Genomic DNA, 17,441 nt, shown 5'->3' with positions numbered 1-17,441 from the left:
AGGAGGAGGGAGATGCTGTGACATTCTCACCATCGTATTTTCTAAGAGCCTTTCCAAATTCTGAAACAAGGCAGGCGCTACGCCAGTAGAGAATACGTATGTTCACATTTTTTTCATTCATTTTTTTCTATGTGCTAAGTGTCTCCTATGATTGAGATAATTGTCTTCCTTACATCAAACTATAAAAGGTTCTACATTACGCTAGATGCCAATTAAGATTCAGATTGTATAGCTCTGATTAGCTCATGTTTTTGAAAGATTCAGTGGCATGTCCTTTGATTGCTTATACATATATCAGTATTGGAAACAGTCTCACACATGATCACAGGTCGTACAGGAGCCCCTCCCACCATCCATGGTCCCACTTTACACGGTTTCAGTTACCCAGCCTCAGCTGCAGTCTGAAGATATTAAATGGAAAATTCCAGAAATAAACAATTCCTAAGGGCTTCCCTGGTGGCGCACTGGTTAAGAATCCGCCTGCCAACGCAGGGGGCACGGGTTTGATCCCTGGTCCAGGAAGGTCCCACATGCTGTGGATCAACTCAGCCTGTGCGCCACAACTACTGAGCCTGCACTCTAGAGCCCGCGAGCCACAACTGCTGAAGCCTGCGTGCCTAGAGCCCGTGCTCTGCAATAAGAGAAACCACCGCAGTGAGAAGCCCGCTCACCCCAGTGAAGAGTAGCCCCCACTTGCCGTAGCTAAAGAAAGCCAACGCACAGCAACGAAAACCCAACGCAGCCAAAAATAAATAAGTAAAATAATTTTTTTTTTAATTAAAAAAAAAACACAATTCATAAGTTTTCAATTTCTTTCTGTTCTGAGTATTGTGGTGAAACCCATGCCATCCCACTCCAACCCCCCTGGAATGTGAATCGTCCCTTTGTCCAGTGGGTCCCACCTGTTAGTCACTCAGTAGCCATCTGGGTTATCGGAGCGAATGTCGCAGTATCTCGGTGCTGTATTCAAGTGACCCTTATTTTACTTAATAAAGGCCCCAGAGCTCAAGAGTAGTTATGCTGGCAATCTGGATACACCAGAGAGAAGCTGTAAAAGTGCTAGACTTAATAAGGAAAGAAAACGCGTACGCTGAGTGTGCCAAGATCTACAGTGAGAACAAACCTTCTATCTGTGAAATTGTGAAGAAGGAAAAAGAAATGTATGCTAGTTTTGCTGTCACTCCTCAACTGCAAAAGGTATGGCCATAGTACACTATAAGCACTTAGTTAAGATGGAAAAGGCATTACATTTGTACAATAAGATATTTGAGAGAGAGAGACCACATTCACATAAATTTTATTACAGTCTATTTTTATAATTATTCTGTTTTATTATTATTATTGTTAATCTCTTACTGGGCCTAACTTACGAATTAAGCTTTATCACGGGTACATATTGATAGATACAGGGTTCCGTACTCTCTGCCATTTCAGGCATCCACTGGGGGCCTTGGAATGTATTCCCTGCAGATAAGGGGGGACTACTGTACACTTAAAAAAAAACTTGAATGGGTAGTTCTGACCTGGCCACTAGATTATTTGTGATAACTAATACTATTGAGAAACTAATAACCACGGGCTTGAAAACATTTTTAGAATTTATTTTTATATGTAACAAATTACAGTTTATTTAGTATAGTTTTTTAAGAGCAAAGTAGACATATTTTGAAAAGTACTAATCTGTAGGAATCAGAGTGCCCTATAGAGTGATGTGTTTAGTACTGTTTGTGTTTTATGTTATAGTGGTTGAGGAGTCTGACTTTTTGGTTTATTCAGATAGTGGTTTACTTTTATTGCTAAATTTTATCAACCCCGATGGGAATGTGTATCGGTTAGGGTTCAGTCTGAGAGGCAGAACCTCTATGAGCCAACACCAAGCATCTCTGTGAGTCAGACTCTTCGAACCGCTGCTCTGGCCCCACTGCCCATCACCCTAGCCACACCCACCTGGTCTTTGGTGATGAAGTACCGCCACTCGGCCCCTGCCGCCCTGGGATCCCAGAATCCTCATGCACTTGGGGATCCTAGTTTGCTGACAGCACAGGCATGTCTACTGCAGTTTCTGATCTACAGGGGAGAGTCCCTCAGGGCTCCTCAAGTGTGCTGGGGCTCCCCTCACAGATGTATTCTCTACGCCGTGGTGGAAGCTGTGTTCTCGGGATCCTCCGGGACGGGTGAGCAGGTCTTACGTGAAGAGTGCACTCTGTCATTCCAGTCTCCCCCAGCCTTTAAGTTCCTCCCTCGAGGATATACCTAGAAGGTCTGGCATGTCAACTTCACTTAGTGCAGCCCACCTTGGGGTTCGTATTTGAGCCAAACAAACAGCAAGGATCCTTCCTAATTCCTCCAGCCAAGACGTTGAATGCCAGAATCTCTGCTTGGTGGGCCCATGTCACTAACCTTGGCCCGATTCAACAGTGTATTCCTTCTACCTTGATGCCCCACCATCCATGGTAAGTCCTAAGATTGCCCGTGTCCAGCTGTGAGAAGGGTCCCCAGGCTGCAGCACAGGTAGGGGGAGTCTGGGCAGAGCCTGGCACACTAGCTGAGTTAAGGAGAACAAGCTGAGGGGCCGGGACTTCAGGGTGGGTAGAGCTTTCAGTACAAGTGCCTGAGAGCTTACAAAAGTCCTGGAGACCCACAGATGATCCCTTCCCAGTATTCGGCTGTTACTGATCAGCTCTTGCAGCTGAGGCCAGGAAAGAACCAATGAGAGGCTTAGAAGGAGCCGCACCAGGCACCGCCCAGGCTGGAAAACCTCATGATTCATTGGGACAGCAGGTAGAATACTCAGCAGAATCTTGCTTCCGTTATGGGGAATAATAAGCTCCGGGCTCAATGCTGCTCCAGTCCTGTCTGACACATCTTGAGAGCTAGATCCAAAAGAATCAAACCATTTCCAAGTAACGTATACATGTCCCAGAGCAAAGTTCAAGAATGTTCATAGGAATACAAAATTATCCGCCCAAGACAGCACGCATAATCGGATTACTAGGCATGCAGAGAAACAGGAAGATGCAACCTGACATATGAGAAAAATTAACCAATTGAAACCGATACAAAACTGACCTGGATGTTAGAAATAGCTGACAAAGGTATTAAAACAGTTGTTATAACTGTATTGCAGATGTTTAAAAGTAGAGACAGTATAAAGACCAGTTGAACTTCCAGTGAACTACAGTGGGAGAAAAAATTCATTGGACAAGATGAACAGCAGATTAGATCAGAGATAAGAAAGGGTTAGTGAACTCGAAAGCCTTGCACTAGAAATTATTCCAAAATGTAGGACACAGAAAAAAGAATTTTGTGGAAAATGGAAAAATCATTAGTGAGCTGTGTGGGGAAATTTCAAGAAGCCTCATATCTGTGGAATGGGTACCTAAAATAGTGGGGATGGACAGGAAGAAACTATTTGAGGAAATAATACTGAAATGTTTTTTCAAAATTGGATAAAACTACGAGCCCACAGATCTGAGAACCTCCATGTGCACAAAGAACAGGAAGTATGAAGAAAAGCACACCAAGATATTATGGAATTTATAACATATACATGGAAAAAATGTGTAAATGCAGGAAGATAGAAGTATACAGTGTAAGGCTCTTAAGCTCTGTGGTGAGCTGTGATAAGGTGAATATATATACTATAAGCCCAACACAACCACCAACATTAAAAAAAATTTTTTTAAAGACTTGGCTAATGAGCTAACAAAGGAAATAAAATGGAGTCGTAAAAAGTACCCACTTCATCCAGAAGAAGACAGAAAATAAAGGAAAAATTAGACGATGAATAGATGAGACATAAAGGAAACAAATAACAAGATTTCATTGCCCGTTTGAATTTTTCTGTGACGTGCTTGTTTACATCTTCTGTCTATTTTTCTGTAAGACTGTTAGTAATTTGTGGGATTTCTTAATATAGTAATTATTTTCCATTTCAGGTGACTAATATTTTATCCCAGTCTGTTGTTTGTCTTTGAATTTTTGATGAAATGCCTTTTTAAAAAAAATACAGAATTGTTAGCTTTTTTTTTTTTTTTTTGCGGTACACGGGCCTCTCACTGTTGTGGCCTCTCCCGTTGCGGAGCACAGGCTCCGGACGCGCAGGCTCAGCGGCCATGGCTCACGGGCCCAGCCGCTCCATGGCATGTGGGATCTTCCCAGACGGGGGCACGAACCCGTGTCCCCTGCATCAGCAGGCAGACTCCCAACCACTGCGCCACCAGGGAAGCCCCAACACCATTTTTTGAATGTTCAATATTTCTTCTCGCATTTGAAGTGTCCCTTCCCCGCTGCTATGGACATGGGTGTGTTTATTAATCCCTATTTCATGAATCTGTTGGTCCATTTCTAAGCCAGTACTACAATGTTTTAATTAGTCTAGCTTTATAATAAATTGCTCTTTGATTTTTTTCATAATTTTCTTGGCTACTTCTGTGCCTTTTCTCTTCAGTAAATTTTAAAATCAGTTTGTAAAGTTCTCAGCTGATAATGATTTGAGTTTGATTGTGATTGCATTCTAGGAAAATTACATCTATAATGTTGAGAGATGGGAATATGTTTTCTGTTATAATTTCTGGAAAGACAATTGTGTGTTGATTTTATATCTGGTTACAACACACGGTAGTGAAGTGTTGTAATAGAGCTAATTGTCTATTGGATATTTCAAGAAAAGTTTTCCAGGGGAATTTCTTTCATTAATTATTGATTATATCTCTCCTGTGTATTTCTCAGCCTTCTCGAGTTTATGCTACTCAGAGTAGGTAAAAGGATGTACTACCTGCTGCAGGCAGATAAACCGATGCCATAGAATTCTTAACATTTTCTAACATGTTCTTTTTCTGTACTTGCTGGGATAGTTCTTGTTTTATTTTCTGGATGACTAGTTTGGGCCTCAGCCATATCCATGCTACTGCTTGACCCGCCTGCTGAATTTTTCATTTTGACGACACCTGTGTTGCTTTCAAAGAATCCTCTGTTGTTCTCTAATTGCTGCTTTTTCTCAGCACTGTGTTCGCAGTTTAGGAAGCATGCGCTCTAGGGGTGCCATCGCCTCCTAATATTAATTCGAATTTTGTTCATCAGGTTTCCTGCCTCCCCGTGTTCTCAGCTCCCCCCACTGGCCAGTTGGTCTCGACTCCTTTAGGTCCTTATTCATGATATTAGTGTTCCTCAGACGTGTGGCATCTTTGGTTTCCTGTTCGTACTTACAGAAGAAGGACCATGTGGACGAGCGGAGGTAGCTGGTGGCTGGTTGCTGGGTGTCTCCTGTCTTTTTGTTTGGGGTGGGCAGCAGTTCCTACTCCCCCGCCCGGCTGGGCCTGCCCCACAAGGCCAAGGCCGTCTCTGGGATCTGTGAAAGGGGAGCTCCAGGTGGACGGGCAGGACCTGGTGCAGGCTGCTGGGGAGGTGAGCAGCTGGGGAAGGCGCACCTGACTTTATTCCCCCAGGTGAAGCTGCCTTCCCTCCCTCTGTCTCCGTCGGCAGTGTCCATGGTGAAGGTCAGCAGTGGCTCAGGCCGTGCGTGTCCCGGACAGATGGTGATGCTGATGATGGTCACAGCCACGATTGCTGACACCCATCCATCACCCTCTGTGGTCCAGACGCTCTCCTAAGTGCCGCTCTATGATGTGAGGGCTGCCAGGGTTAGTCACGCTCAGGGTCGTGCAGCTGGTCGGTGGCAGCGCTCAGCTGTCCCCCCAGGTGATGTTTCTGAGCTTCTGGAGCTTCTCCATCCTGCACAACCCCCCGAGGCACGTGGAAAACCATTGCTCCAGGGCCATTGCATCATCTCCGTTTGGCTTCCGTACTGACATGCGCGGATGTAGAACACACCATGTGCCTGGCCTTTTCCGAGTGTTCTTGCCCCGACGTTCTCCTGATGCCGGGGGCACCTCTGTTGTCATCCCGCCTTACACCAGGAGGAGGGATGGGACCTGGGACAGTGTGGGGCATCCACAGCGGGTGACACCAGCTCAAGCCGCCTGGCCCGTGGGCTCTGCCCTCCTCGCTGGGCTGCCGCCTTCCTCGAGTCCTTTAAATTCAACAACAACAAACCTCCTTCTTTACTGACTGAGGCGTCGTCCGGCTTCCTTATTAACGCCTCAGATGGAGACTCACTGCGCTTGCGATCAGACCAAATAAAACACTCTCACGTCCAGTTAATTATTTCATGGTTTCCTTTCCATTAGAAGCTGCCAAATGGAGGACTTTTTTTTCTTTCATATTTTGTTTTCTCCAGATGGGGGCTTCCCTAGTTTTGCATTCATTCCAGCAGGTGTTTGGGAGCTTCCTCAGCTGCAGGGAGGCTTCTAGCCCTGGTGAGTCCAGTGTGTGGCGCCAGGAGGCTTACTGAGCTCCCGACTCTGCTGTGCACTGGCCAGAACATCTCCTGTCCATTGGAACCTAATTCACTGGAGCCAGACCAGAAGTGATAGTAATAGGGGTCTGATAATTGGTTCCTATATATTTATACTCAGGTGTAAATCACTGATTCTTACCATAGTGTCTATTTTGTTGGATGCCTTCAGGCAACTAATGAAAAAGAAAAATTGCCTTTTTTGATTGCCTTTCCATTCTGCTTGGATTCTGGTTTTTTGTTTTTTTCAACTGCAATATTTAATGACACATGCAAAAGCCAAGGAATTGGAAGGGAATGATGAACGAACTTCCGCCTGGATGAGGGTTTTTCTCTCTCTTCATTGCTATGGTGATCATTGTCCAATGTAAGGAAGCTTAAAATCTTATGCTGCATATATCAGCTTCTTTTTTTTACGTATTTTTGAATTTTTGTACTAGCAAAAATGTTTCCTGATGTGCACATCAGAAATTCAGTCCTGGTCTCCCTTCAGGTTTGTATGTTTGGCCATATTTTGTGGAAAAAAATGTATGAATCACTTTAACCTTTAATATGAGATGTAGGAAACCTGTAGGGCTTTCTTTCAAGCCCGTTGAATTGAGCACAAATATAACTTTAATACGCTATTTAAAATTTTAGGTGAGTTAAAGGTTAATATGTTTAATGTAAATGTATTGGCAGTCATTATTTATTCAGAAAATTCGTTATAAATCCACTATGGGGGTTTCTCACAGTCAAGATCATGACCTCTTGAATACATTCAAAAGAATGTATTTTGCTTGATCACATTAAAGATGAAGGCTTCATTTGTTAGTGCTGAGGACGAGAAGGAATTAGGGTATACCCGTATTTATAAGGCAATATTTTATGCTGCTAATACAGCAGCTGAAGTATCTAAAGCCCCCTATCTTAATTATGAAAATAGACTAATACACTTGTCTTTAAATTTACTAATAGTATTAAATTTAATCAGGGGAACATGTCTAACCAGAAAATTGAGACTGAAATGGACTAATTAAATTATAGCATAATGAAACCACTCAAGGCCAAGTGAAATTAGAAGTGGTCATTGAAAAAAATACTCATTTTTATTACAAAATGACATTTGTTGATATTTGCTTAAATCACTTTTCAGTATAAATTCCTTTATTTTGATCCATCTCATTCTTCTTTTCTTTTCCATTATGGTTTATTACAGGATATTGAATATAGTTCTCTGTGCTATACAGTAGGACCTTGTTGTTTATCCATCCTGTACATAATAGTTTGCATCTGCTAATCCCAAACTCCCAATCCTTCTCTCCCCACCCCCTTCCCCTTGGCAAGCACAAGTCTGTTCTGTATGTCTGTGAGTCTGTTTCTGTTTTGTAGATAGATTCATTTGTGTCATATTTTAGATTCCACATACAATTGATATCATATGGTATTTGTCTTTCTCTTTCTGACTTACTTTGCTTAGTATGATAATCTCTAGGTCCATCCATGTAGCTGCAAATGGCATTCTTTTTTATGGCTTAGTAGTATTCCATTGTGTGTATGTATATACCACATCTTCTTTATTCATTCATCTGTGGATGGACACTTAGGGGTTGCTTCCATGTCTGGGCTATTGTGAATAGTGCTGCTATGAACATTTGGGTATGTGTATCTTTTCAAATTATAGTTTTGTCCAGATATATGCCCAGGAGTGGGATTGCTGGATCATATGGTAGCTCTATTTTTTGTTTTTTTAAGGAACCGCCATAGTTTTTTCCATTTTTTTCAGCTGGCTGCACCAACTTACATTCCCACCAATAGTATAGGAGGATTCCCTTCTCTCCACACCCTCTCCAGCATTTTTTATTTGTAGACTTTTTAATGATGGCCATTCTGACCAGTGTGTAGTTTGATTTGCATTTCTCTAGTAATCATCGATTATGAGCATCTTTTCATGTGCCTCTTGGCCATCTGTATGTCTTCTGTGGAGAAATGCATCAGACACATTCTTAAATGAAAATGTAATAAAACTTGCTTTTTGCAAGAGATCATGAGCTTGGACAGGAAGATTAAAAACAAGGTAGACAGAGATACCTGGTAAGGTAGTTGTGTGCTTGAAAGCATAATGAATTAAATGCATTGAACTGCACCTGTAAACAATTTAAATAGGCTTTTCCCTGGTTGTTACCTCTGAATGACTGTTGAGAATCTTCTCAGAAAGAGTGAATTGTTCTGTAGTCCAGCCTGGGGAATGTTACTCTCTCCCAAGAGGGCAGAGACCAGAGAGCGGCGAGGTCTGTTGGAAGGGCGCTGAGGACACGGGCCGTCTTGGGGAGCTCAGGACCTCGTGGAGGGTGGGCCACCATCGGCAGGTGTCCCCGTGCCTGCCTTGGATGGAGTCCTAGACACTTTCTATGTGTATCTTTACCTACGGCTTGGATGGTGTACTTGTACCCATGTCCATTGGTTAATGTGCCGTGAGGGGAGCTGTAGAAAGCTGGACCCTCAGTCCATGGTCAATGTCTTGATTATGATAAACCCCTTAGTAGCTCCAGTTGTGGGCACCTTTATAGATGTTTCCAGAAGAGCAGAGTTTGCTTCACTGCTGAGGCTTGGTTACGTGTCTCCTGGTGCCCTTAAGTAGATGACCTTTATATGTGTAACCTTGGACTGATTCTGACTTGTAGCCAGTTCCTTATTGTGTCTGCCTGGACACATAAAGGACATGGTCAGCACACAGTAGGTTTCAGAACCATCAAGCGATGAGGCTTAGAGCCTGTGGTTGCACTAAAATACATCATGCAAGACATGGAGACTGTGTGAGGAGTTGGACACAAAGAAGCACAAGGTAATGGTCTTGCCTTCTATATACAGAATAGATAACTAATAAGGACCTACTGAATAGCACAGGGAACTCGATTCCATACTGTGTAATGACCTCTATGGGAATAGAATCTAAAAAAGAGTGGATACATGTGTATGTATAACTGACTCACTTTGCTGTACACCTGAAACTAACACAACATTGTAAATCAACTATTTTCCAGTAAATAAACGTTAATCAAAAACAAGTTTAGTGTAGATGAGGACTTGATAGGAATTGGAAAAATAGAAATAGCAATAAAATATTGATGTAATAGGGAATAGTTGCAAGTTAGAACTTAGTAAGTTAAGGAATGATTGTATATGAAGTTTGTTTAGAAAGATGAAAGGAAGATGGTGCTCCCAGCCCTTTCTGTGCATCCAGGCATGGCAGCCGTGCAGAATGGGTGCTCACTGTTACCAGCGACGAACAGAGCATCCCTTCCACAGCAATGTGTGCTTGGCCGCAGTCACAGGGGTAGTCCTCTCAGAAGCTGGGGTAGAGAAATCCAGGTCTGTTTGCTTTCAAAGGGTCGGCTCTTTTCCTCATGTCCTGCTACTTCCACAAGGGCTGAGGTGGGGAAAGACTGATTCATCTTACAGTAAGGATGCAACTCAGCGTAGGTGTCGAACAGGTGGAGTTTGGGCAGGTGGATCAGAGAGTGGGGTCCTTGCCGGCCAGCGGAATAACGTAAACAAAATCCAAGAAGCAAGAAAAGTACAAGGTCCAAGGGTCCAGGAGTCAATGCCACCATAGAAGCTTTGGGGAGAAAGGGACGGCACTTCTCTCTCGCGTTCACATTGTCCCTGGCCTGTGCGGAAACACTTCCGGCATCAGGAGATGGTGACTTCCCCGAGCAGCCCTGCGGGTCCTTGGGGCAGCTTCTTAGAGTGCTTCCTGCTGGTACTTAAGTAAAGGACTCCTGGACGCTCACTTTGCCCCAGTGCTGGCCTCATCGTCTGATGCTTATGGTCTGGAAAAGAGAGTCTGGTGTTGGGGCCAGAGGACCTTCTGTCTCCTGGTCCAAGTGGTTTAAGCAGGGTGGTCTACGGGACAGGGTGACTCCCCAACTGAGAGGGGCAGGTGCAGTGGCTGGCGATGTCCTTCCTGTGCTTAATTGCTGTGTTGGTGATTTAACTCACTGTATTAGTGATGAGACTTCTGTTTATAGAGGTGTGTCAAAAGCATCTGTAACTCACAGGAAATGGAGGATGTCCTGTCCAGTCCCTTCTTGACAAGAACTGTCTGATGTCCACCTTAGATATTCCTGCGCCTCTAAAGTGTCTCCTTCCCCTAATGGACTTCCTTTTCCCTGGGGTCTTCACGGTCTCCTAATAGAAAAAAGTCGTTAAGGGAAAAAAAAAAAGTCTAATACGCTGAGGTAGCTCTAATATAAGAAAAGTAATAAATGAAGTGTCACTAGATTCCAAATGCATATTCTTTCAGAAAGAAGGCAATTACTGTTATAAAGATATAGCATTAGAAAAATTATTATGGCTGAGACGTATGTGGTGTGTCTGTGTGCAGCACAGTTAATTTTAAAAGTATTACCAAGCATATAAATCATAAGAATAAAATGCTGAACCATACTAATTGAAAGTGAATTTAATATGCAATTCTGAGGAACTGTCTCTACCTACCCAGCTTTAAAAAATTGTTACTTATAGGCTATTAGCTATCAGATTTTCTTTCAAATGTCCAACCTCTTTTAATGAAGAATATTACTCATGGGCTTTATCTCTGATCCCTGAATAATTTTATCCTGTAGAGTAAGTGATGGTAATACTGGAACATCCATGTTTTACCCTGATTTTTATGTACATTGAATCAAATCACTATAGGTTTCAATTTGTATCAAAATACAAAGATTCTGATTGGGAATGAAAAGAAAACTCAGAGGTTTCTAATTTGTTTTGCTCTTCACTTTGTGTGGTTCAACAATTGGTGGAAAAATGGATTGAAGTTGATTTCAAATAGCACTATATAGGCAGTTAGCTAATGACTCTCAGAAGTTTTTTGTTTTTGTTTTTACATCTTTATTGGAGTATAATTGCTTTACAATGGTGTGTTAGTTTCTGCTTTATAACAAAGTGAATCAGTTATACATATACATATGTTCCCATATCTCTTCCCGCTTGCGTCTCCCTCCCTCCCACCCTCCCTATCCCACCCCTCCAGGCGGTCACAAAGCACCGAGCTGATCTCCCTGTGCTATGCGGCTGCTTCCCACTAGCTATCTACCTTACGTTTGGTAGTGTATATATGTCCATGCCTCTCTCTCGCTCTGTCACAGCTCACCCTTCCCCCTCCCCATATCCTCAAGTCCATGCTCTCGTAGGTCTGTGTCTTTATTCCTGTCTTTCCCCTAGGTTCTTCATGATATTTTTTTTTCTTAAATTCCATATATATGTGTTAGCATACGATATTTGTCTTTTTCTTTCTGACTTACTTCATTCTGTATGACAGACTCTAGGTCTATCCACCGCATTACAAATAGCTCAATTTCGTTTCTTTTTATGGCTGAGTAATATTCCATTGTATATATGTGCCACATCTTCTTTATCCATTCATCCGACGATGGACACTTAGGTTTTTAAAAATCAGTTGCATTGATTATTTGCAGATTGACTTTAGGAGGAAGGAAGAAATTATCTGCCTTTCTTATATGTGTGGTGTCCTCTCCAAATACAGGTCGAGGCAGTGCCCCCTGCCCCCGCCCTGCGATAGAAAACTGGAGAATGCAGGGACAGGACTGAGAAACACCGCAGGGCTCTGCCCCCACCCCACCCAGCCACTGTCAGATTCATCTCATCTTTTTCTACAAACGGCTTTTTGCTTCATGATCCACATGAATATCTTCCACTACAGCTCTGTTTCTCTCAGCCTCCTATTTCCATCACTTTTTGCTCCATTTGGATTTTATATTCTTAAATATACTAGTGTTCATTATTCGTGGATCGCAGCATTTACTAATATAAAGTGGTCTTGTCCCAATTTAATGTTTTATTGTTGTGAATTCTGCTTCATCTAAAATTAAAGCACCAACCTTCTTTTCCTTTTGTTCAAATTTGCCTGAATCTTTGCCTATCATTTTTACTTTAATTTCTCTATTTTTGTAGGTATGACTCTCATGCAAATCAGTCTGCTTAAACTAGGGTAATTACTTATTGTGAAATCTTTTATTTATTTGTGAAGTATTTGTTATTCTTTTTATCTTTCTGTTTTTACATTTTTATTGGCACTTCCGATTTTTATGCTGTGTTTTTTCTAAAAACGCTGCTTTCAGTGTGCTTTACTTTACTTTTTTATTTGATACAGTTGCATTTAAAATATAGCTCTTTGTTCAATTTTAAATGATGAAATATTTATTAAAATAAAATGTTATTAAACATGAATATATGACAGGTACAGTGGAATGTGTGTAAAGTTGTGAAGCATAACTTTGAAACCAACATAAGAAATGGGAGTCACCCAGGCTGGGGCCTCCCTCTGGACTCTTCCCCATCTCACCTCCTGCTTCTCTTCAGAGCAGGGATTTCACGTTCATCATTCTTTTGCCACAGATGAGCGTGTCCCTAAATAACGCATTATTTTTATTTGTTTTTGAACTTTACATAGATGGAATCACAACCTGTATTCCTCTATGACTCGCTTTTTTTCATTCATGCAGTTGTGGGTTCATCCATGTTTGTGCATCTAGATGAATTATCTTTATAATTAATGGTACAGTATTCCATCATGTGAATATATGATATATCACAGTGTATTTGCCTGTTCTCCTTTAGTGGACAAGTGGGCATTTATATAACTTTCCTGCTATTATGAACAGAGCTTCTGTGAATGTTTTAATACCAGTCTCCTTGTGTACGTGGGTGAGGGTTCCACTGGTGTAAGAGCCTAGAATCAGTGGTCACCAGGATGAATATTTTCATTTTTATGGAATAACGTCAAATGGTTTTCCCAAAGCATTTGTATAATGTCGATGTCCAGCAGTGTTCCACGTTTGTTCTAGAACTTCATAGGGCTGATGTTAAGTTTGCTGATCTGGTGGATGTAACAGAGTCTTCATGGTCTCAGTTTGCATTTATCTTATTCGTGATGAAACAGGCCAACTTTTAGTCTTTACTGGCCATTGCGGTTCCTGTTCCATAGTATGTGAGTTTATCTGTTTTACCATTTTTATTGTTTAATCTTTTTCTTAATATTCATAGAAGTTCTTTATATTACATCTTTTGGAGGTTGTTTCTTTTTTAAAAATGTGAAAATATCCCCTTCCAGGTTTTGACTTACCATCTCACTTTTTTTACGGTCACCTTTCCTTATCAATCCCTTTCATTATGGTTAATTTTTGTGCATGGGTGTGGGTATCTTTCATTAAGAAGTCCTTCCTGGGGTGACGTCATCAGTAGGGCAGAATAGGGGTTTTCTACCATCTTCCCCCTAAAGAACGCCAATTTTTGACAGTCGCCCACAGAAGAGAGTACCTTTGTGTTCTGGGACTCCAGCAGAGAAGTCCCAGGACACTGTTGGAGCAAACGCTATCTGAGATGGGATGCACTGAAGACCATAAGAGGACCAGGTTCCCTTTACCTGCTCCACCCCTCCCCCAAGGCAGCACGGCTCAGGGCCCAGAGAACCGTCTCAGCCCACGATGTCTCCCCCAAGGGAAAGTGGAGCGTGCGGGTGAGCCACCAGCTTCCCCAGCCATGGGGGATGCTGCCAAAGAGGCCCCCTTCATTCTGGCCCAGTCAGGATACTGAGGAGTCCTGGGAGGGGGCGGGGGCTGGGAGAACAGAGCCAGGGCTCTCAGAGGGCATCAGGGGCACGCCATCAGTAGGCCTGCCCACGAGCCTCTGCAGATGCCTGGCCTGCAGACCCCGCACCTGGCCCAGGGCACCCCTAGCACTCCACACACCACCACTGGGGAACTAGAGAATATTTCAGTGTAGGTAAGGTATACCTACCAAAGAAGTGGATTATCACATTTTCTCCTTGCAGAAGATGAATGTTAGCATTTTTGATTCTGTGCATCTAAGACCCTCTTCACGTTTCCATTTTATATTTAGAGCTCGGGCTGTGTAACCTTCCCTTATTTATTTCCCTGGTGGTTTCACTCCCCTGTTGATCGTCTAAGGACTGACTTCAGCCTGTCCTCCGAATTTTTGTCCATCTTTTTAGGTTGGGTACACGGGGATATATATTCCTCAGACCATGTGTCAGCCAAAGTAGCCATCTGTTCCTTCCCACACAAGAGCGGTTGGACTTGATGCAGAATTCCCGAGTAACCATTTTTTCTGGCATTAGTAATTTGAGGAAAGTTCTGAAGCCAGTGTGAGTTTCATTCTGTAATGAGAACAGGATTATTTGTTTATTTGTTTTCAGGTCTTCTCTGGAAACGTATTATTGGTCATTTTTTTCTTTTTCTTTTCATGTCTATCCCTTTTTAATTTTTTTGGCTTTCTCAAGTTTAGCTTCATCCGTTGTTTTTAAACTTTATTTTTTAAGCAAGTGGAACTCTTAAAAAACTCAAATTATTATCCAGAACCACAGTTTATAAAACAGATAAGGGACCCTCTCCTGGGGATGCCTGGAGCTCTACATCCTCTGCATCCTTGAGGGTCCAGCAGGAAACAGATCACATACAGGCAGGCCTAGGAGATAGTGTGGGTTTGGTTCCAGACCACTGTAATAAATCAAAAATTGCAGTAAAGCAAATCAAACAATTTTTTTTTTGTTTCCCAGTGCATATAAAAGTTATGTTTACATTATACCGTAGTCTAAGCGTGCAATAGCATTATGTCTAAAGAAAACAATGTACATACCTTAATTAAAAAATACTTTATTGTTAAAAAGGCTCACAATCATCTGACCCTTCAGTGAGTCGTCATCTTTTTGCAATAGTAGAATCAAAGATCACCGATCGCAGACCACCAGAACAAGTATAAGAGTGAAAAGGTTTGAAATATTGTGAGAATTACCAAAATGTGACACAGAGACATGAAGTGAGCAAATACTGTTAGAAAAATGGTGCCAGTGGACTTGCTCGATACAGGGTTGCCTCAGACCTTCGATTTGTACAAAACGCAGTATCTGCGAAGTACAATAAAAGGGCATCTGCCCGTAATCAGAGTAGGTAAAGTTTAAAAAGGAGACTGTTTACAAAGGGGAGGGCATGGCTGAAAGAAGCCAGCAGGGGAAGCAGAGACCTTAGGGCCAGCACCACCCCTAGGCCTGTAGGGTAGAGGGAGGGCAGGCACTGGGGCCTGGAGAGAGCAGGGAGTTCCTAGGAAAGGACCCCCTGAGGAGAGGCGTGGCCTTGGGTAGAAGGCGGGCACTGCCAGGTCCCGTGGTCCATCAGAGGGAATAAGAATCTCACCTGTCTCCCCTCTCCACCCCCCTCCCCTCAGTGCCTCTCTGTCTGAACCCCCTGGAGAACAGGGGAGCCCAGTCCCCAGGCAGCAGTAAAGGGTGCACAGCGGGTCTGGAGCACAAGCAGAAAAATCTAGCAAAATTGGAAAGAAACTTAAATGCTACTCTACAGCAAATGTTTTAAATATTTTTAACGATTTTGATTTTTCTTTTCCGTATCCAGCCTGCTCTTTACTATTTTCAGTGCAGATTTTCACTTGGTATGTCTCTTTTTCTGTGCAGCCTCTTATCTTGGTGTGTTTCCTTCTGGTCATCAGCTATTCTCATCCCTTCCTTTCCTATCATTGCAGTCTGCTCCTGTTTCATAGAAACAATGTCCCTTTGTCACTGGGAAATTCATATAGAAAATTCCCAAGGATTTCTTCTGATTTCATCATAATATTTATTTTAAAGTTAACCCTTTTTCCCCTGATGTCCTCAACACACCCCCATTCCCTTACAATAGAAAGGTCTTATTTAAAGTTATGTGTGTATATAATACACGTATGTGTGTCTTTTTATCACGTTCCTGAAAGGAAGGTGAGCTTTGCTTACTGGGAAGCATAATAATGTGGTTAAGAGCACAGGCTCCGTTTCTTATTCACTGTATGACCTTCAGCAAATCTCTGAACCTCTACACCCCAGTCTCCCCACCATAGAGCTCCTGCCTTGGATGAGTGACTCCATCCCCATGAGGCTCAGTTCACTCACCTGTGTGATACGGAAAATGAAAGAACCTGCCTCAAAGACCAGTGACTGCACTGTGGCCATGGTATATAGATTACAGGGGGTCGTTGTAACAACTAAACGAGGTACTGGCTCTGGGGAGCATATAATGGTCAGTGCTGTGGGCATTCACTTGTTTACATCTATACACCCTCACCTGCAGAAACGTACATACATACACACAACACACACATTCCCATACATACTGATATATACACATGCATGCACAGTGCATAAGCACACACATACACACACGTGTGCTTACACACAGACACGTACAGACAAACAGTCTCTGCAGACAGGACCCTTCCGGGGCACCTCTCAGCACCTGGCAGGTACCGGGAGCTCATGGCCGGTGTGCCTGTGCTCTTTGTGACCTGTTCTCTTTTGGGTGCAGTGTTTCGTCTCATCTTTTTTTCTGAAGTACCCACACCAGCAAATGCATCAATCCGCAGGAGACTTTCTTTTTTTTTCTTTTTGCCGTTTTTGTAAATGAGGGAACTAAATGATATATTTTTAATACTTAAAAAATGCTATGGGATTAACAAATACACACTACTATATACAAAATGGATAACCAACAAGGACCTACTGTATAGTACAGGGAACTATACTCAATATTCTGTAACAACCTATAAGGGAAAAGAATCTGAAAAAGAATAGATATATAAAACTGCCGGGAGGTGGCCTTCAAGATGGCTGAGGAGTAAGACGTGGAGATCACCTTTCCCACAGATACATCAAAAATACATGTACGTGTGGAGCAGCTCCTACAGAACACCTACTGAACGCCGGCAGAAGACCTCAGACTACCCAAAAGGCAAGAAACTCCCCATGTACCTGGGTAGAGCAAAAGAAAAAAGAAAAATCAGAGACAAAAGAATAGGGACCGGACCTGCACCGCTGGGAGGGAGCTGTGAAGAAGGAAAAGTTTCCACACACTAGGAAGCCCCTTCACTGGCAGAGATGGGGGGTGGGGGGGGGCGTCAGAACCACAGAGGAGAGCGCAGCAACCTGTGTGCAGAGGGCAAAGCGGAGAGATTCCTGCACAGAGGATCGCTGCTGACCAGCACTCACCAGCCCGAGAGGCTTGTCTGCTCACCTGCGGGGGTG

General features: G+C 42.8%; 1 protein-coding gene across 1 annotated transcript in view; it reads left to right on the top strand.

Annotated features, from left to right (window-relative positions):
• Positions 1–17,441, top strand: part of ENTREP2 (endosomal transmembrane epsin interactor 2) — a gene marked incomplete at both ends in the record, with an annotated part of 360,480 nt that overhangs the window by 192,891 nt on the left and 150,148 nt on the right. The gene's annotated exons all lie outside the window — the stretch shown is intronic.

The sequence above is a fragment of the Grampus griseus genome (genome assembly GCF_964374135.1).
Source record: "Grampus griseus genome assembly, chromosome: 2".
Lineage (NCBI taxonomy): Eukaryota > Metazoa > Chordata > Mammalia > Artiodactyla > Delphinidae > Grampus > Grampus griseus.
The sequence above is the reverse complement of the archived record's forward strand: the minus strand, read 5'-3'. Positions and strand labels throughout refer to the sequence as shown.